This window comes from Pelobates fuscus, chromosome 8 (assembly GCF_036172605.1).
Source record: "Pelobates fuscus isolate aPelFus1 chromosome 8, aPelFus1.pri, whole genome shotgun sequence".
In the NCBI taxonomy this organism is placed as follows: Eukaryota; Metazoa; Chordata; class Amphibia; order Anura; family Pelobatidae; genus Pelobates; species Pelobates fuscus.
Genome location: NC_086324.1, coordinates 88,372,714 through 88,395,845, shown reverse-complemented (window position 1 = coordinate 88,395,845; position 23,132 = coordinate 88,372,714).

Genomic DNA, 23,132 nt, shown 5'->3' with positions numbered 1-23,132 from the left:
TTTTTCACACACAAATATTAACACTAACTTTGGCCAGTGTTTTATCTTAACCGCAAATGTGAGCACCACTATGGTAACTTACCTTGATCTAGACAGATATATTAAAGATAAAAATATACATACAAAGACGCTTTTCAAAGATGTACATGTGAATAATTATATTAACACTAACAGTTGCCACAATAAACTGTGGTTGGATAGCATACCAAAAAGTCAAATGCTGAGACTAAGAAGAAACTGTTGAGAAACTATTTTTTTTAACAAACAGGTACATAAAAAATAGATTCATCCAAAAAGGTTATAAAACCACAAATGTAGAAGATACCATCAAACACACTTTATCCCTAAATAGGAGAGAATTAATACAAGTAAAAACAGACCGTAAACAAGATTTTACACTACCTGTCATAATAGATTTTAATAATAAAAATAAACAACTTAGGAATATTCTAACTGACTGGCATCTTCTGAAAGAAGATGATATATTAGGTAATGTCATTCCAGATAAACCAAAGGTAATATTTAGAGGGGCACCTAACTTAAAGATGCATATAACAAATAATTATACAAAAGCTACCTCAAACAAACTTGACAATTTTATGACAAATAAAAAAGTTTTTTTTTTAAATGTAACTGCTGTAGAGCATGCAAAAAGACAAAACCAACATCAAAAGTAACTACTATTTTTAAATCTAATATTACAGGTAGTGATGTACCGAACTGTTCGCCAGCGAATAGTTCCTGGCGAATATAGCGTGTTCGCGTTCGCCACAGCGGGCGAACACATGCGCGGTTCGATCCGCCCCCTATTCATCATCATTGACTAAACTTTGACCCTGTGCATCACAGTCAGCAGACACATTCCAGCCAATCAGCAGCAGACCCTCCCTTCCAGACCCTCCCACCTCCTGTACAGCATCCATTTTAGATTCATTCTGAAGCTGCATTCTTAGATAGAGGAGGGAAAGTGTAGCTGCTGCTCATTTGATAGGGAAATGTATAGCTAGGCTAGTGTATTCAGTGTCCACTACAGTCCTGAAGGACTCATCTGATCTCTGCTGTAAGGACAGCACCCCAAAAAGCCCTTTTTAGGGCTAGAACATCAGTCTGCTTTTTTTTTTTGTGTAATCTAATTGCAGTTGCCTGCCTGCCTGCCAGCTTCTGTGTCAGGCTCACAGTGGATACTGTGCCCACTTGCCCAGTGCCACCACTCATATCTGGTGTCACAATAGCTTGCATTTAAAAACAAAAAAATAGTTTTCACTGTAATAGATTAATTAGCAGTTAGTTGTCTGCAAGCGTCTGTGTGTCAGACTCACAGTGGATACTGTGCCCACTTGCCCAGTGCCACCACTCATATCTGGTGTCACAATAGCTTGCATTTAAAAACCATTTTTTTCCCACTGTAATAGATGAATTAGCAGTTAGTTGTCTGCAAGCGTCTGTGTGTCAGGCCAACAGCGTGTACTCTGCCAGTACACCGTGCCACTCATATCTGGTGGCACAATAGCGTGCATTTAAAAACCCAAAAACTTTTTTTTCACTGTAATAGATTGAATAGCAGTTAGTTGTCTGCAAGCGTTTGTGTGTCAGGCTCACAGTGGATACTGTACCCACTTGCCCAGTGCCACCACTCATATCTGGTGTCACAATAGCTTGCATTTAAACACAAAAAAAAAATGTTCTAAATTTTTTTTCACTGTAATAGATTAATTAGCAGTTAGTTGTCTGCAAGTGTCTGTGTGTCAGGCCAACAGCATGTACTCTGCCAGTGCACAGTGCCACTCATATCTGGTGGCACAATAGCATGCATTTAAAAAAAAACAAAAAACTTTTTTTTCACTGTAATAGATTGAATAGCAGTTAGTTGTCTGCAAGCGTCTGTGTGTCAGGCCAACAGCGTGTACTCTGCCAACCTCTGCCAGTGCACATTGCCACTCATATATGGTGTCACAATAGCGTGCATTTAAAAACAAAAAACTTTTTTCACTGTTATAGATTGAATAGCAGTTAGTTGTCTTCAAGCGGGTGTGTCAGGCCTACAGCGTATACTCTGCCAACCTCTGCCAGTACACATTGCCACTCATATCTGGTGTCAAAATAGCGTGCATTTAAAACCAAAAAACTTTTTTCACTGTTATAGATTGAATAGCAGTTACTTGTCTTCAAGCGGGTGTGTCAGGCCTACAGCATGTACTCTGCCAACCTCTGCCAGTGCACGTTGCCACTCATATCTGGTCACAATAGCGTTCATTTAAAACCAAAAAACGTTTTTCACTGTTATAGATTGAATAGCAGTTACCCTATGTAGGAGGAACAGTCCCTATTCTGCTCTGTGTCAGTGTGTATCAGGGTCCCTGAGGACAGGTGTCAATCCATATCTGCCAAGTGACCCTATTTAGGGGGAACAGTCCCTATTCTTCTCTGTGTCAGTGTGTATCAGGGATCATTAGTTTAGGTGTCAATCCATATCTGCCAAGTGACCCTATGTAGGGGGAACAGTCCCTATTCTGCTCTGTGTCAGTGTGTATCAGGGTCTCTGAGGACAGGTGTCAATCCATATCTGCCAAGTGACCCTAGGTAGGGGGAAAAGTCCCTATTCTGCTCTGTGTCAGTGTGTATCAGGGTCTCTGAGGACAGGTGTCAATCCATATCTGCCAAGTGACCCTATGTAGGAGGAACAGTCCCTATTCTGCTCTGTGTCAGTGTGTATCAGGGTCCCTGAGGACAGGTGTCAATCCATATCTGCCAAGTGACCCTATGTAGGGGGAACAGTCCCTATGCTGCTCTGTGTCAGTGTGTATTAGGGTCCCTGAGGACAGGTGTCAATCCATATCTGCCAAGTGACCCTATGTAGGGGGGACAGTCCCTATTCTGCTCTGTGTCAGTGTGTATCAGGGTCCCTGAGGACAGGTGTCAATCCATATCTGCCAAGTGACCCTATGTAGGGGGAACAGTCCCTATTCTGCTCTGTGTCAGTGTGTATCAGGGTCTCTGAGGACAGGTGTCAATCCATATGTCAAGGTGTCAATATGTCATATGTCAGGTGTCAATCCATATCCATTGTGAATTAGGAATGTTAGGTGATTTATGCCCTTTATGGATTAAAACCAGATTCTGCATCAACTGTGTAATTTTCCATGGGAGTTTTGCCATGGATCCCCCTCTGGCATGCCACAGTCCAGGTGTTAGACCCCTTGAAACAACGTTTCCATCACTATTGTGGCCAGAAAGAGTCCCTGTGGGTTTTAAAATTCACCTGCCCATTGAAGTCTATGGCGGTTCGCCCGGGTCGCCGGTTCGCGAACGTTTGCTGAAGTTCGCGTTCGCCGTTCGCGAACCGAACATTTTATGTTCGCGACATCACTAATTACAGGAAAATCATACAATATTAAAAACATTATTACCTGTAATATTACCCCTTGTGGGCTCAAATATATTGGCAGAACTATTAGACCCCTAAAAGTGAAAATAGCGGAACATTGTAGAAACATAGAAAAGGGTTTTGCCAATCACTCTGTCTCATCTCATCTCTGCGCACATGAAAATAATCCCAAATTACTTATGTTCACGGGAATCGCTATTGTAAATAATCACTGGAGAAGAGGAAAACTTGTAAAACAAATTGGGAAGACAAAGATGAAATGGGTCTACCATTTAGACACCCTACACCCTAAAAGTTTGAATGCAGAATTCAATTTATTTAATTTTCTGTAATTTTCTGTAAATACATTTTTTGTGATATATTGGTTCAATATATTTCACATTATTATTCCATTACTCTTTATTTATATTTGTATATTTTTATTATATACTATTTATATACATATCTATAGATATTTTTTATATATAATTTTTATATTATTTTTCAGTTAATCTCTCCCTCTAGCCCTCTTTTTTTTGGCTAACAGTCTCCCTTTTATTTCTACTAGCCTCCCCCATTCACTACCATGTCTATGATACAGCTTTATTACTCTGTCTAATCAGTGCACTTTTATTTGCTATGGCACTAATACCCACTATAGACTACTATTAGTTTACCTTGTATGTATTATTATATGTATCTTGTATGGACATATTCTTTCAATATGTTTTTTTTTTTTTTAACAACCACACATGCAGACCCCCCTATTTTTTAATATGTTCTTTTTAATCATCCACATATGTAGATTCTCCTCATTTTTTAATTTGGATACCTTTTTAGATCTCTACGAATGTGGAATCCTTTTGTCTTGTTTAGATCTGTACCTTTAAGTATCCATTATAGATATCCCTCTTCTCTATATATTAAGAAGTCAGGATGCCCTTTTTAAAATGAATACTCCTATTCCCTCACTCCATATTAGGTTATGATGATATATATATGTGACAGATGTTTGATAATTACTACTTTTCATGGATTGGTATTATCTGTATTCATATTAGGGTGTGGAATGCAACGCATGCCACCTCTGATGTTACGTGCGTTCCAAACATGTATCCTATTAGCGTAAACAAACCACTGTAAATTGAGCTATGCCACATCACTTCCTAGTGTGACGTGTGTGTTTCACAGTGGCATATAGAAACTCGCAATGAAACACCTACATAGAAGCTCGCCGCATCATTTGCGGTGCGTCATGCGAAACCGGAAGTAGAACACACCAGGTAGCAATCTTCAATCAAAATGACCCTATATGCACAGGACACCGAGAGGACCACCCCACACTTTTGAGAAAGCCTTTGGACAGGCGAAACGCGTCAAGTGGGACACTCTAATTATACTTTAGGACATTTTTATTGTTCTTTTGTTTTATGTCTTTTATTTGAATAAATAGTTATTTTTTACATAACTATTTGTTTCCTGTTTGCTACCTGGTACCATCAATATCCAAAGGTGGGGATTATACCACCCATGCTGTGACAACTAGAGCAGGATTTTTTTGCAAAAGTTGTACCTGTCCATAAAAGTGGTGACAATACTTTAGTATCTAACTATCGTAAAATATCGTAAAATATCATTGCTCTCGGTATTGTAAAAAATCTCGGAAAAATGCATCCACCTGCAACTATGTGAATATTATCAACAATCAAATAATCTGACCCCTGATCAATCAGGCTTTTGTCCAAATCACCCAAATTTGTCTGCCCTCTTAAAAGTTTGCAATGACATCAAAATGGAACAAGGTGACTTAACTGGAGCTAGTTTCCTTGATTTTGCCAAGGTCGTTGAAACACTAGACCATGGCATTCTTTTTTTTTTTAAAAACGTAAAAACTCAGGTATTGGTGATCGTCTTCTAATGTGGTTTCAGTCGTATGTTTCAGACCGATTGCAATATGTGGCCATTTCTGATAGCGCTTCCCTCCCTCTTCCAGTCATGTGTGGTGTTTGACTTGATCCTCATTTTCCTATAGAGCACCGCAATTATGGAATAACCTCAGGGACACAGTTCTCTTCCAAACAGCCAGATGAGGTCACCCCAGAAGTGACCAACAGGGGATTTGAACCTGGGTGATATATGGTTCTAATCCTGTGTACCTACCTCTGAGCCACTTCAGTTCTTGGTTTGAAATGAAACTTTACCTGTGACTGCTCCTGTCACTCATGGTCCACCTGTAGCTGATCACTAAGGGTAGTGTCAGTTCATTTACTCTGGTTTCAGTGTTGGTGTTTGTGTTCTCCAGTTGGCTCCTGACCTTGGCTTCCCTCGTTTATCCTGACTTCTGGCACCCCTTGACCTTTGGCTTACCCACGACGATTCTCCTGCTTGTGTCCATACCAGTCCTGCGACTTGGAGCATTTTCTTGCACATCCCCTGTGCACAGACTCACAGGCCAAAAGACATTGGCCTGTGAGTCTTTTTTTTTTATTATGCCTTTTATTTCATTTTGTAAATAGAAGACAGCAGATTGCAGCAAAAAAACAAAATGTGTTGAATTTTCTCAATCACATCATAGGGGAGATAGAAAGTATCCTTTAGGAAGGTGCTGTATTAATGAAGGGAAGAAAGTGAAGGGAGACAGTGAAGTTAGCAGTTCTTTATAGTACATTGCACAGATTGGACATCAAACAGCTACCAAAACATAAGCTGGATATCATGTCCTTAGCAGCCAAGGAGCTGTTAGTGTGAAATAAAGGTAATATAAATTATAAAGGTAGATATAAATTAAGTATTATAAAGATGCATGTTAATTTATTACCATTAGCCATAATTCATCGTGTCACGTACATTGCAAATAAATATATGAAATATAATTTTGTAATTCCACTTCTTTACTGCAAATTGGTTCTATTTTTTTTTTTTTTTTTTTTTGTAAATGTACTCTACTGATGAAATCACTGTCTGTAATTTGATGTGTGGTTATAAATGTGGGAGACCCACATTTTCTTTTTCAGCAACAAACATAAGAACATTCATGTTTGTTTTTAAGAGATTTAATTACTTTTGGTCCCAAGTGTTTAGGAATGATTTTATGTTGATTTTGGCATGAGTAACTAACTAAAATGCACCATGCTAAGAGGGATAAGCCATTCCACATTACATAATAGTCCACAGAACAGGGAACAGATGCAGAAAAGTTGAGCTGCCAATTAAATTCAGTACCATGGGAAAGATCAAGGTTAAGTAGCACTATATTATTTTTAAAGTATGTACCAATAGTGTCCAACCTTAATCTTCTAGCTGTTGTTGGCTGTTGAGAATTATGAGAATGGTAGTCCAACGACTTACAATTAAATCCTACACAGGGTTCAGGACATATATTTGATATCAGTCTGTCTACAAATTTCCTTAAGTATATTATAGCAAATGATCATGACACAAGCATACAGAATAAATATTATAAATCAGGTAAGAATAATTACAGATTTAGAAGCAATTATTGTTACATCTAGCTTAAGGCATTTTTTTTTTAAATACAAATTTAACAACTTAAGGTTGGAAGAAATCCTAAAACAAGCTTCGGAAACAAATAAAGATGAAGCAGTTTGAAACTTGTGTGCTGTTTACTAAAGTAAGTCAAATATTAAAAACAAATTAATAATTATTAAATATCTTCTAACTAACGTGATTTGTGCAACAAATATAAAATATCAAAGAATGAAGCCCAAATAAAAATATGGTAAAATATGTGGGGGGAAAAAAGATTTCAATAAACTCTAAAAAAATAATTACTAAAATAATATATCAAAAATAGAAAATAAAAATAGAAAAAAATTAAAAAAAATCTGAAATAATGAATTGAAAAAATTAAATAAAAGGGAAATAAGAAAAAAGAAATAAGACTAAAAAATAAAAAAAACACACTGTCACTTCCCCCACACTCCTCTAGTCCTGTCACACTTATACCCTCAAACCTGTCACACTCACTCCTCCAATCATGCCACATTCATCCCAACTCTGTGACACTCAACCATACCACAGTCCCCCTGTCATAGTAACATAATTAATCCTGTCATACTCACGTCCCCAACCATACCAAATTCCCCCTGTCACATTAACATAATTAATCCTGTCTCACTTATCTCCCCTTGCACTGTCACACTTCTTACTTATGTGTACACAACTGCCAGGCTATGCAACCATTCTCCACAATCATATATACACAATTTGCATAATTGCAAATTACATGTGTTTAATGCAAATTCATTTTATTTGCAAAATATGCCATAATTACAGTCAAAGTGCACACAAAGCAGTGACATATTTAGCTTGACACTGCAAGTCTCTGAACGATAAACATAGAGACTAGCCCTCTGTATTCAGTGCTGCAAGCCCAACCTTTAATATGACTACAGCTCCTTATACACACAACCCCTATTTTTTTTTACTATGGATATTAGTGGGGGCTTCATGTTTGAGTTTTGCCTAAGAGCTGCCACTGAGCATACACTTCCATAAATTTAGTAAAAGATGGTACCTTGTTAGATTTAAAGGTAGCAGTTTTATTTTCTAGATATACTCCAGTAGTACTACATGTGTTATATACCGTTTTGGGGGAATTTCTTAAAATATGTATTTATTGTTCTCAACGGTGAGATAGCTCAGTAAAATCTGTTCAACCATTGGGTTGCAAGTTATTTTTATTTTATTTTATATTTCTGCTTTTTTAATTATTTATTTCATATATTTTTTATATTTTATTTATATTCGTTTTCTGTCATTTTTATTTTTATTGTCTGCAGTCTAATTATTTGTTTCTATTAATCTTTTTTCTATTTTTTTATTATTATTTTATATCAAGTTAGTATATTTTTTCCCATTGTCTTCAAAAATTATTTTCCACTTTAAATGGCTGGTATATAAATTCCTAATTTATCACTATTTATAGATTTTTTTTTTGTGTGTGTGTCCACAATTATTGAGTACCATGTTTTAGCTGCAACTTATTTTTATTTTTTATTTTTTTTACATTTGCTGGTTTAATTTGTAAATTCATAGCAAAACAAAAAAATAAATCACAACATGCATTTCATATAGCTCTCTACACATGTAAAAGTGGAAATATTTATATTTTTTAGCAAACAGTAAATGAAGCAGGTGAATTATAAAGAAATAATAAATGGATGATGTAAGGTTCTGACGTAGTACCAGACAGAGGGTGATTTCAGGGATCCAGCACACTTACTCATTCACTAAACAGAAATTATTCCAAGTCTCACAGAATATAATAGTTTAATATAAAAACAAAAGAAAAAAAAGAAATGGGAGTTTAGTTACAGTATATAATCATACATAAAGATCCTGCCATAATTTTAATGTACCCTATTCTTGGAAGAGCCTACTCTACCAACCTAATCAGGGCCGGACTGGGAGAAAAATTCGGCCCGGGCATTTTTTTATCACAGCGGCCCACTAAGAAGGGGGCGGGGCAGAGGAGGTGTGTTTTGTCATCACCAATGACAAGCACGCCCCCTCTCAAAGTTAGCATGTTGGTTCAATTCTCTTCCAGGGCAGACCATGCGCAGAGCTCTGCTGAAGAACTCTAGCATGAGAAAAGGATTCTGTATTTGTTCTGCACAGTGCAAGCAAATTTAATAACATGCTTGCACTGTGTTTCCTTGCAACTTGTCTCTGGTGTCTTTATAAATGGATACCAGGAGACAAAAATGCCAGGAAAGAGTATTGTGCATGTGTTTGGAGCCTGCTTGTGGTATTGCGTGTGTGTAGAGTGAGCTGATTGTGGTGTGGTATTGTGTAATAAGGTTGGTTTTAGTCATGTTGTGTTTGTGGTGTAATGTGATGCATATGTGGCTAGGGGCTGTAGAGAATGCATGTATAGGGGATGTAGCAAATGTTTGCATACAGGCTATAGAGTGTGTGTATAGGTGATGTAGTGTTTGTAGAAAGTGTGTGTTTAGGGGTGTAGTATGTGTTTGCTTACAAGGAATCTAGTGTGTGTGTGTATAGGGGATCCAGAGAGTGTATGTTAAGAGTGTAGTGTGTGTGTGTGTGTGTATAGAAGTCTAGTGTGTGTTTGAAGGACCCAGAATGTGGAGGAGATCTAGTGAGTGTGTGTTTATAACGGATTCAGAGTGTATATAGGGATCTAGTGTGTGTATGTGTGTAGATGATCCAGAGTTGGGTAAGGGATCTAGTGTGTGTCTGGAATTGAATGTGTTTAAGGGTGCAGTATTTGTGTGAGGGGTGCTGTGTGTGTGTATATATATATATATATATATATATATATTTGTGTGTGTGTTTGGAACTATTGTGTATGTGTGTGGTGCAGTCAGGGCCGGACTTAGGCATTTGGGCGCCCTGTGCAAAAAATCTTCACAGCGCCCCCCCTCCCCCACTCCTTACCCCTTCCCACACACCCTGTCACACACACACACACACACACACACACACACACACACACACACACACACACACACACACACACACAGGCAGGCAGACAGCCATACACACACACACACAAACACACTCAGGCAGTCATACACAGACAGCCACACACAAACACACACACAGACATAGAATGTGACGGCAGATAAGAACCATTCGGCCCATCTAGTCTGCCCAGACAGTCACACATAGGCAGTCACACACAAACACACACACACAGGCAGACAGCCACACACACAGGCAGACAGCCACACACACAGCCACACACAAACACACAGGCAGACAGCCAAACACACAGAGGCAAACAGCCACACACACAGTCACACACACACAGACAAACAGTCAAACACACACAGACAAACAGTCAAACACACACAGACAAAAAGTCAAACACACACTGTCAGACAGCCACACACACACAGTCACAGACAGACACACACACACACTGGCATACAGTCACACACACACACGCAGGCAGTCACACACACACGCGCATACAGTCACACACACACGCACAGACAGTCACACACACACGCGCAGTCAGTCACACACACACACACACAGACAGTCACACACACATGCACAGACAGTCACACAAACACGCGCAGACAGTCTCACACACACACACACAAACATAGGCAAACAGTCACACACAGGCAGACAGCCACACACACACAGTCAGACACACACACTCACTAACAGACAAACACACTCACAGACACACACTAACATACACACACACACTAACAGACACATACACACACTAACATACACAGACACGCACTAACATACACAGACACACACTAACATACACACACACACTAACAGACACAGACACACACTAACATACACAGACACACACACACACTAACATACACACACACTAACATACACACACACACACACTAACAGACACAGACACACACTAACATACACAGACACACACTAACATACACACACACACACACACACTAACAGACACAGGCACACACTAACATACACACACACACACTAACAGACACACACTCACCCACATTAACACATTTTTTTAAATTTATTTAGACACACCTTACCTTTGGGAATGCTGGGGGGGGTCCCTCCTTACCTTTGGGAATGCTGGGGGGGGTTCTCTTCCTCCCTGGTGGTCCAGTGGCTGCTGGGGTGGGTGGGCGGCGCTGGCGGGCGGCGCTGGCGGGCGGCGCTGGCGGGCGGCTGGCGAGGGAGCACTTCCTCTGAGCTGTTTGCTCAGCTCCCTCGCGCGCCTCAGAGTGAGGCTGGGAGCCGGAATATGACGTCATATTCCGGCTCCCAGCCTCACTCTGCGGCGCGCGAGGGAGCTGAGCATACAGCTCACAGGAAGTGCTCCCTCGCCAGCCACCCGCCAGCGCCGCCCGACCGCCCAGCAGCCCGGCATGTCTGTTAGCTGCTAGGCTAACAAGACATTTGCCTTGGGCATTTGGGGGCGGCTTTTTTTGCCGCCCCCTGGAAAATGCCGCCCAAGGCAAATGCCTTGTTAGCATTGCGGCTAACAGACATGCTGTGTGAGCTATGCGGCCGCAGGGCGCCCCCTGCACCATGGCGCCCTGTGCGGCCGCACAGCTGCACACCCCTAAGGCCGGCCCTGGGTGCAGTGTGTTGGGGGGTTCTGTGTGTATGTGAGGGGTGCAGTATGTGTGTGTGATGGATGCTGTGTGTGATGGATGCTGTGTGTGAGGGTGTGGTGTGTGAGGGTGCGGTGTGTGAGGGTGCGGTGTGTGATGTGTGTGAGGGTGCGGTGTGCGATGTGTGTGAGAGTGCTGTGTGTGAAATGTGCTGTGTGTGGTGTGTGTGAGAGTGCTGTGTGTGAGAGTGCTTGTGTGATGTGTGTGACAGTGCTGTGTGAGAGTGCTGAGTGTGATAGTGCTGTGTGTGAGAGTGCTGTGTGTGAGAGTGATGTGTATGATGTGTGAGAGAGTGCTGAGTGTGAGAGTGCTAAGTGTGAGAGTGCTGAGTGTGTGATGGGTGTGAGAGTGCTGTGTGTGTTGGGTGTGAGAGTGATGTGTATGATGTGTGTGAGAGTGCTATGTGTGAGAATGCTGTTTATGATGGGTGTGAGAGTGCTGTGTGTGAGTGCTGTGTGCGATGGGTTAGAGCGTGCTGTGTGTGAGAGTGCTGAGTGTGAGAGAGCTGTGTGTGTGTGTGTGAGTGCTGTGTGTTTGTGTGTGTGAGAGTGCTGTGTGTGTGTGTGTGTGTGTGTGTGAGAATGCTGTGTGTGAGAATGCTGTGTGTGATGGGTGTGAGAGTGCTGTGTGTGTTGGGTGTGAGAGTGCTGTGTGTTATTTTTTTGAGAGTGCTGTGTGTGAGAGTGCTGAGTGTGAGAGTGCTGAGTGTGATGGGTGTGAGAGTGCTGTGTGTGATGGGTGTGAGGGTGATGTATGTGATTTTTTTGAGAGTGCTGTGTGTGAGAGTGTTGAGTGTGAGAGTGCTGAGTGTGATGGGTGTGAGAGTGCTGTGTGTGATGGGTGTGAGAGTGCTGTGTGTGATTTTTTTTGAGAGTGCTGTGCGTGAGAGTGTTGGGTGTGAGAGTGCTGAGTGTGATGGGTGTGAGAGTGCTGTGTGTGATGGGTGTGAGAGTGCTGTGTATGATGTGGGTGCGAGTGCTGTGGGTGAGAGTGCTGTGTGTGCGTGTGATGGGTGTGAGAGTGCTGTGTGTGATGGGTGTGAGAGTTCTGTGTGTGAGAGTGCTGAGTGTGATGGGTGTGAGAGTGCTGTGTGTGATGGGTGTGAGAGTGCTGTGTATGATGTGGGTGAGAGTGCTGTGGGTGAGAGTACTGTGGGTGAGAGTGATGGGTGTGAGAGAGCTGTGTGTTGTGGGTGTGAGAGTGCTGTGTATGATGTGGGTGAGAGTGCTGTGTGTGAGAGTGCTGAGTGTGAGAGTGCTTAGTGTGAGAGTGCTGAGTGTTATGGGTGTGAGAGTGCTGTGTGTGATGGGTGTGAGAGTCCTGTGGGTTATGTGTCTGAGAGTGCTGTATAAATGTTAGAATGGATTTTGTGTGTAGGGGGGGTAAATAAACAAATAATATAACAGGCATTATGCCTATGTCCCCCCCCCTCCCTTCTTACCTTCTTGGGGGGGGGGGGCTGGTACCTGGGACTGGGAGGTGGGGTGGCATTGTTCCCTGGTGGTCCTCGTGGTGAGTGAACTCTAGCCTGCGGGCTAGAGTTCACTCTCGCAAGATCCAGTCATTGCCATGGCAACGACCGGATCTCGCGAGAGAAACCCGGCGGAGCTGCAAGTTAGAGTTCCACCGGGACCTCTCTCCAGGCAGGCTGTCTCCCTCCCTCTCTCCCCACCGGCGGCCGCATTTGACAGCATGTCATGGAATACAGCGGGGCCGGTGCTCGGATAGTGCCGGCCCCGCATAGCCCGGCAGGGGAGATCCTGGGACTTCCCCTGCCGGCGTCGGCCCATGGCCACCGCGGCCCACCGGGCATTTGCCCGGTGTGCCCGATGGCCAGTCCAGGCCTGAACCTAATGCTTGCTCTTATGAGATTAATCCACTTACTTGGGAAATACTTCCTCCTGGAACTATCTGCAGGGAATGGTTAAGTAGGCACCTGTGGTGCAAAACTAGGGAATTGGCCTGGACAACAGATATTAAATAAACACCTTACAGACTCTGCCAGAAAGTTTAAAATGGGCTGTGACTGGATGTTCCAGTAGGATAATGATATAAAAATTGCATGAAAATCAACACAACAATGGTTTACTGACCACAAAATTAAGATCCTGCCATGGCCAACCCAGTAACCTTAAACCCCATAGAAAACCATTGGGGTGAACTGAAGTGTCCATCAGCATCAACCTCAAAATTTGAAGGATCTGGAGATATTCTGTATAAAGAAATGGTCTCAGATTCCTTGCCATATATTCTGTAACCTCATCAGGTATTCTAGGAGAAGACTCAGATCTGTTATCTTGGCAAGGGAAGATATCATAAAGTATTGACTTAAAGGGTTTCAATAATTGTGCCACATATATATTTAACAAATATTAGTTTTCTTTTATAAACCTGTGTTGTGTTTGCAATTGTTTGATATCCATGAGAGCAGATAATTTTTGTGTAATTTGTAAACAAAAGATCAAAAGGTTAAACAATAAAGACAATTTGCACAGCGTTCTTTGCTCCTATTTACCAAAGGTGCCATTATTAGTATTGAAACCAGTGAGATGGATTAACTATTTCATTCTTCTGAGGTCAATAAAATAATGACTAATACGTTGAGTTTGAATATTTTCTATATCAAAGTCATACTCAAAGATTCTTAATATTATTAGTGTTATTAGTTGTATTTCTATTATTAGTAGAATTATAAGTAGTAATATTATAATAATTAGGGTTTCTCAAGCCTGTATGGGCCTAGTCATTAAGTGCAGTTGAATGCCTGTATATTGAGGTAACTATCAGATATGTGCATAATATTTTCCTCCATAATTTTCAAGTGATGCTGAAGTATCTACAGGGCTCTTGCTAGGTTCCAGAATCAGCTTGGGCTTGAACCTATAGTAAAAACTCAATGACTCTGCATTATCATGACATGTCACCACCTTTCTATGTCATGTGCTCTCCTGTCTACCCATGAAAAGCATGATAACAAAACACAGTTTTCTTCCCCCACTTCTCCTCCTGAGAGCCACTTAAGAAACAATACCTCTCTCACTAAGTATTGTGGTGGAGCACTATACCACTAATATCCTACTACCCCCTCCATCATCTGATGCTAAAGATCCCCATATCAGGTGCTTCAGCTTCAAAGCCCCCTACCAAAGCCAATGGGAAGCAAAATAGCATCCCTTTCTAAATATAGGTATTACTTTTAGGAAACCTGTTGAAAAATCCACGACACAAAAATCCACACAAAAAATAATATTGAGAAATATACCCGGATATTTCTCATTTCAAACATAAACATGTCAAGAAAGCAACACTTTAGTGTCGTCTTTATCTGGAAATATTGCTTAGGTGATGATAGTTCTAACTTTAAACGTCAGATAGGAAGGATTTAGGTAACATTTAAAAAAACAGAATTAAGGTCTGGATTTTATGCTGGTATTGACATAAGCACTTCATACATTTTTCCTAAACAGTACAGCTCTGTCCTATCCTTGACATAACATAACTCATAGCATACAGTCATTAAGGATAAAAAATATTAGCTGTAAGATCTGCACAAGTTGATGTTCAATGGATTTGTGTATGACTAGTCTCGATGAAATACTTTCATATAAACGTAAGTCTATATAAAAAAAGGAATTTATGCAAGTTGTACTCAAACTACCTTTAAATAGATCCTGTTTCCATACTGAAATGACAGTTGCAGTCTGATGACAGTTGAAAGTATTGCCAAAAATTGTGTTTTTCCTAATAAATTGCACATACTTAGACACTGTCATGTAAGAATTAGCCATTTAATTTACCTTTTTTACATCTAAATATTGTGCTATCCAAATACACCATAACAATCACCTGCAGAAAATACAGTAAGGAGAATAAACACAAATGTTCTATAAATTAATATGTATATATATATATATATATATATATATATATATATATATATATTTTTATTATTTTTTTTATTATCATTTTTTTTCTAAAGGTAATATTTGAAGAAGGTAACAATTCTATTATAGTACACTTGATCCTGCATTTTTATATTGGCAAGTAAATAAAGCTCCGGGGCCTGGCGGTATTCACCCACAAGTACTTAAGGAGCTAAGTGGCGAAATAAGTGAACCTCTGTATTTAATTGTTCAAGATTCTTTTGTTTCAGGTATTGTAACGGAGGATTGGAGGAAGGCAGATGTCATTCCTATATTTAAAAAGGGTTAACAATTCTTGCCTGGAAATTATAGAGCTGTAAGTTTAACTTCTGTGACTGGGAAAATATTTGAAGGGCTATTAAGGGATAATATTCCGAATTTAATAGGGAAGAACTTTGTTATTAGCAATAATCAACATGGTTTTATGAAACATAGCTCATGTCAAACTAACCTAATTTCATTCTACAAAGAAGTAAATGGAAGTATAGATCAGGTTGTTGCAGTGGATGTGATCTATTTGGATTTTGCCAAGGCATTTGATACGGTTCCTCACAATAGGTCTTCAAACTAAAAGAAATTGGTCTAGATGAATAGCCTTGCTCTTGGGTGGAACATTGGCTTAAGAATACAACAAGTTGTTATTAATGGCAAACTTTCAGGCTGGACAAAAGTGGTGAGTGGTGTCCATCAGCGTTCTGTTTTACGACGGCTTCTATTTAACATATTTCTAAATGATCTTGAAATAGGCATTAAAAGCCGTGTTTCAGTGTTTGTAGATGACACAAAACTTTGTAAAGTAAAATGTGAGCAGGATATTGCTTTGCTGCAGAGGGATTTGGATATATTGGGGTACTGGGCACTAAAATGGCAGATGGAATTTAATGTAGAGAAATGCAAAGTTATGCACTTCGGGGTCAAGAATGCACAATGCAACTTACACCCTAATTGGTAGTGAATTAGGGATAACCACACACGAGAAGGATTTGGAAATTGTTATAGACAACGAATTAGGCAGCAATATGCAATGTCAATCTGCCGTTTCTAAGGCCAGTAAGGTTTTGTCATGTAAAAATAGGGGCATAAATTCTCATGATGAAAATATAAATTTGCCTCTTTATAAATCGCTGGTAAGACCACACCTGGAATAAAAAAGGATATCATGGCACTAGAAAAAGTGCATAGACAAGCTACAAAATTGATAAAAGGAATGGAGCATTTTAGTTACGAAGAAAGGTTAAAAAATGTAAATCTCTTTAGTTTGGAAAAACAGCACCTCAGAGGAGATATAATAACATTGTACAAATATATTCGGGACCAGTACAAACCATTATCTAGAAATCTATTCATAAACAGGGCTATACATAGGACACAAGATCACACATTTAGGCTGGAAGAAAGGAGATTTCATCTAAGGCAAAGAAAAGGTTTTTTTTTTACAGTAAGAGCAATAAGGATATGGAATTCTCTGCCTAAAGAGGTGGTTTTATCATAGTCCATACAGATGTTTAAACTGCAATTGGATAAATACTTGCAAAAACATAACATACAGGGATATAATTTCTAATTAGTGGGCTAATAGCTGCTTGATCCAAGGAGATATCTGACTGCTATTTTGGGTTTTTTTAGAGTTTGTTGCAAAATTGGTAGCGCTTCAGACTAGGTTTTTTGCCTTCTTTTGTTCAATAGCAAAAACATATGTGAAGAAGGCTAAACTTATTTTTCTTTTATTTATTATTGCTATTTATAAAGCGCCAACAGATTCCGCAGCGCTGTACAATTAGTGGAGAAACGTACAATATACACAGACAAATACAAGAGGTAAGAGAGCCCTGCCTGTAAGCTGATATCTAGCCATTGGAGCTCTTTTATACAAAGTGCTTGGCTAGATGGCCCGTGAGCTTACAATCGAAAGGAAACCATGGGGATTTGAGACAAGAGGTAGCAGGGGAAGTTTGGAGGTGATGGCTGAACGAGTTAACAGAGAAGCAGCTATTGGTAAGATGTTAGGGGAATGAAGAGGTAATTGGGTGAGAATCTCAAACAGCCGGAGGAGCATGCTATATATTAAGGGGGACCCTGGGTGGGCGGGAGGAGGGGAGGGTGGGTGGGAAGTGGGGAGAAAAAATGCAGTCTTTCACTGAGTTGAGTGAGGCCTGAATAACAGAGAATAGGATTGAACAGTTATATGGAGGTGTTTACAACTGGGGAGGAGAAAAGGGGGGGAGAGGGGTAGAGTATCCATGTGGTCTATACTATTGAAAAGTTTAGCAACCAAATTCTATCACCCAAAATATTAATAACTGTCTACATGAAATATTGGTCAGAAACATTAAATGACTATAGTACATACTGCATGCACAGAATATTACAAACTACAGGTAAAATGGTTACAAATCTATAGTAATACATGAGAATGTTAGCAATCCAGGAATACAGAAGGTGGAGTATCTTCCAGCTTCAGTCAGTACCTGAGAGTGGTAGGTGTTTCACTGCAGGATGGAAAATGCAGTCTTTTACTGCGTTGAGTGAGGCCTGAGAGTGGTAGGTGTTTCACTGCAGGATGGAAAATGCAGTCTTTCACTGAGTTAAGTGAGGCCTGAGAGTGGTAGGTGTTTCACTGCAGGATGGAAAATTCAGTCTTTTACTGAGTTGAGTGAGGACTGAGAGTGGTAGGTGTTTCACTGCAGGATGGAAAATGCAGTCTTTCACTGAGTTAAGTGAGGCCTGAGAGTGGTAGGTGTTTCACTGCAGGATGGAAAATGCAGTCTTTCACTGAGTTGAGTGAGGCTTGAGAGTGGATGCAAGTCTCTTTTCAGCTATGTAACTATGTAAGTAAATTAATATGTGCACTTTTTTAGAATTATATGTATTATACTATGCATTTTCCCCTGTTCGTTAGTTTTTGTCATGTAAACTATAGCAATACTAAACTATTTAAATAAACTGGCATTTGTGAAAGACTATTGGTATATCATTTTTTAATTGATACATACTTTTTTCACCACTTGAACTGTTCTTGTCTTCACATTGAAGTATTTTATTTATTTATATATTTTTATTTAACAGTACTTACATTGTTTCTTGTCTTAACTAGCACACAGGGGAAATTTATCAACAGGTTCTGTTCTAAAAATCTGTCTAGAGCATTAAAAGTGGGGCAATTACAATGGAAACCAATGGTACCAGCTAATATCTACCACTGGTAACTAGACCCCTTTTGCATTTTTTGCATCACTTTTTGAACAGAGTTCTAAAGTTTTTCTTAATTTTCTTTCTTTTTTTTTTTTTAAATTCCTCTTTTTAGGGGAGTAAGGTTGCTCTGCTGTCTTTTGGTTGGAATAACTCTTTAAGTGTCCACCATGCACACACTGTACAAGTTCTTGGCTATTCTGACAAGCTCCTTCACAAGGAAGGAACCTGAGCCTTGGCTGTATATGCCTAGTTACAAAATTGTGCTATAGCTGAAGAGTCTATAGGGTTAGTCAGCATTTCTATTCATCGTTTGTAATGTATTATAGAAATGTATTGAAGGCAGGTGTGACGAAGTGCCCTTCGCCACTAATGCCTGGAGGGGACTACTGGCTAGCCTCCTGCCTTCCGACTATGGCCCCTGTGCTGATAGCTGTATTTTACCCTGCAGAAAGCTTTATTTGTGTATTTCTGCTGGGGCGTTCGGGACTTTCAGTATGTGAGTAGTGCTACCCCAGATAGCTATGCCATGGAGCCTATTCGTGAAACGAAAGACTATGGAAAAGACTTTGGCTCCATGGCGATTGAACTGTATGTATGTGATCTGAGCGCCATTTGGTAATAATGTGCGCTCAGATCTAAGCTACCTGGGGATATGTTGCATGTATATGTTTTATGTAGTAATGGTAACATTGTGTAATTTTATGTCTTTTTGTAACCATGTGGTTAATGGAGTCTTGCCTCTGTCCTGGGAGATAATTTGATTACTTCCCAATTATCTCCAGGATAGAGAGGAGGGATTGTGATGTCACTGTGGGAGTGTTTTGTTTGTATTGTCTGTGATTGGCTAATATCCAATATGTGTCCCATTGTTCCATCAGGTCCCCTAGGGGAGTGTCCACCTGGTGGACACTTGCATAAATACCGGGCAGGTAGCCCTCAATAAACTAGACCTACTTGCACCTTTCTTAAAAGCCTTAGCTCATGCTTGGGGGAAGGGATACATACACTCTGGGGATTGCTATAGAGCTTGATTTGTTCCTGCTATGCTCTCTGGATTTAGGAGAGGTTCACCCACTGGGAGCTGGATCCTGGTTGTGGATCCAGGGTGGGTGAGAGACGGCTCGGAGTCCTCGACAAGCGCTAGGAGCATCGATTGGCGGAGGTACTCGGTCGGAGTGCCAGCGGTCCATCACAGCAAGTGCTCAGGGAAAGGATTTATTAGTATATGTTCATCTCTCTTTAAAATAATGAGAAACTGTTGATAGGCAGCCACAGCAAGTGCTGATGTCAGGATACTCTGAAGCATGGGCATTACTGAATACCAGATGAACACCAGATGAACAAGACAGTTATTGATTGCTTCAATCAAATCAGACTGCTAATAAGCAACACAAATGTTTGCATTCTGTCCCTGACTAAATGCGAAGTTAAGATCTACCTAGTTGTGACAAAACCTCACTGTTTTGTGTGTATCAGTGCCCTTTTCGTATGCTGTGCGAGCATTTGACACTATTCCCTTTTTTTTTTTTTTTGCCGACCTAATCACTGAACACCGACCACCCTACTGGCTTGTTAACTTGAAACAAACTACAAGAATGCAGTGTTCTTTTTGTGTGGCCGCCGTTTGTATAGCCGAACGTGGTAGAGAAAATGGGGATATGTCAACTATGGGGGTTCGGTTATGTGAAAGATGATTTTATGTATTTTAAAGTGTTTTGTAAAGTTTATAACTTGGAAATATTTTCTGTACCTGGAGATAATTAAGTTTACTAGGCCACTTAACTCAATTATCTCCTGGATAGAGAGGAAGGATTTTACTATTTATGTGGGAGTTTTTTATATTGTAACTGTGTGTTGATTGGTTACTGTAATTTTGTTCCTGTCCTGCACAAGGCCCATGTGGGAATAAACCTTGCTGGAGGACTTGCATAAAAGGCCAAGCTGTGGCCACCATTAAACAGATCGTTTTACCCCTTCATGACATCTTGGCTCATGTTTGGGGGATTGGGAACTATAATTCACTACACCTTCTACTACACATGGATTTCGGGAGATTCTGCACGGATACACTCAGCTAGATTATAGCGGAGCCGTTACACTAGTTTTCTAGAGCTCGCTTGTCATAATGAATGTTCTTGAGAGGCGTTTTTACAGTTCTAGTGACATGCCCATGATGTGTACTTCTGAATTCTGTAAAGTGATCTAATGGTGAGCTTGTAAATATCATATAGGATGCAAATTTTGTTCTTGTAACTTGGTCATTATTGTTATTGATATTTGTATAGTGCCAACAGATTCCCTAGCACATTACAATATTATAAGAGGGGGGAATTAAACTATAAATAGGACAATTACAAGAAAAACAAACAAAAAAACTTACCGGAATGATAGGTTGAAGAGGACCCTGCTCAAACTAGCTTACAGTCTATGGGAGGTAGGGTATAAAACACAATAGGACAGGAGATAGCAATCAAATAAGGTGGGGGTGAAGCAGAGCTGGAGGAAAGAGTAGAGTGTTGCCCTTTAGGAGAGAGCAAAGGACAGGTATGTGAGGTAGAGGTTATTCTGGGAGGCCATAAGGCACTTCCTAAATGATTGAAGACTAGGGAATAGTCTGATGGTGGCAGGCAGGCTATTCCATAGGAAGGGAGCCGTCCATGAGAAGTGAGTTGGCCATACGTTTGTGAGCAGCGTAAAAGAGAAGGTCATGGGCAGAGCGGAGAGACCGAGAAGGCGCAAAACTGTGAATTCGTGAAGACATATAAGAGGGGCTAGAACTGTCCAATGCTTTATAGGCTTGGATTAGTATTTTGAATTGACTCCTATAGGATAGAGGAAGCCAGTGTAAGGGATGACAGAGGGGTGAGGTGTGAGAGGATTGACTGGAGAGGAAAATCATCCGGTGGCAGCATTTATTACAGACTGTAGCAGGGCAATACGGCTTTTAAGAAGATTAATTAGGAGAAGGTTACAATAATCCATGCAGGAAATTACTAGAGCATTGACAAGCTTCTTAGTAGCATCTTGCATAAGAAAGGGGCGGATGCGGACTTTGTTTTTAACCCCTTAAGGACACATGACATGTGTGACACGTCATGATTCCCTTTTATTCCAGAAGTTTGGACATTAAGGGGTTAAGATGGAATCTACAGGATTTGGTAGCAGACTGGATGTGAGGCTCAAAGGTGAGGCCAGAATAAAGTGTAACGCCAAGACAGTGCGCTTGGAAGAATGGACTGATGTGTATACCACCAACTTGAAAGATGAATCAGTATTAGGAGGAGGAAAGACAATGAGCTCAGTTTGAGAAAGATTGAGTTTCAGAAAGCAGGAGGACATCTGTCAGAGATGGAAGAAAGGAAAGCAGTGACACATTGCAGGATGGCAGATAGAGATATATCTGTGTGTCATCAGCATACAGGCGATAGTGGAATCCAGATGATGTATTGATATGTATTCATGTATATGTGAGTATACATTGAAAATGATAGTAATCTGCTTACTCAAAGGTATGTGGACAACTGATGCTAGACAAATAATGCAGAATTTGTATTTGAAAATCTGCTGAAAATGATCATTCTTTCAAATATTTCATTTCAAAGATTTCTACAGAGTGCCATACAGAGTGGAAACATTGGGAGTTTAAATGTGCCATGATGTCCTTTTTGAATCTGAGGTTTCTTTTACAACTCAAGCTCATTTTACAATTACTTATATAGTGCCAACATATACCATAGTGCTGTACAATAGGTGAACAAGACAAACAATAAATTCTAACAAAACACAATTGACATACTGGAACAATAGGTGAAGAGGGCCATGACCCATCAATCTTACAATCTAAATAATGAGCGAGGAATATACAAATGAAATTAAGTTATCTCTATATGTACCTGAGGGAAGGGGGTGCTATTTAGCAGGAGGAAGTGGAGTTTTTGAGAATGCAGGGGAAGTGTATAAGGGATGAAGAGTTAAAGGGAGAGCTGATATGCTTCTCTAAAGTAGAGTGTCTTGAAGGATTTTTTAAGTGCTGCAGTGACTGGGAGAGTTGAATGTGCCGAGAAAGGCATTCCATAAGGAGGGGGCATCTCTAGAGAAGTCCTGCAGGCTGAGTCTGAGGCATTGATGCAAGAATGTGATAGAGTGAACAGGCCAGGCTGGTGCATAAGTGCAAATGAGTGACAAAATATAAGCAATATAAACAGAGTCTCAGATATGGAGAGCTTTGTAAGTAAGCACGAGAATTTTAAACCATATCCTAATTGGAACAGGAAGCCAGTGTAGAGACTGATAGAGAGGTGAGATATAAAGGTTGCTGGACACAGGGTAGATGAGATTGGCAGAGGCATTCATTACAGATTGTAGATAATAATAACCTTGGCACTTTTCAGGCCAACAAGCAGAGGGTTTCTTCAAAATTCAATGTGGAAAACAATAAGAACATGTGTATTAATTGCATTGTCAGTGAGAAAGAGTCCAACACAATAATTTTTTTTAAGTAAAAACAACATAATATGGTTATAGATT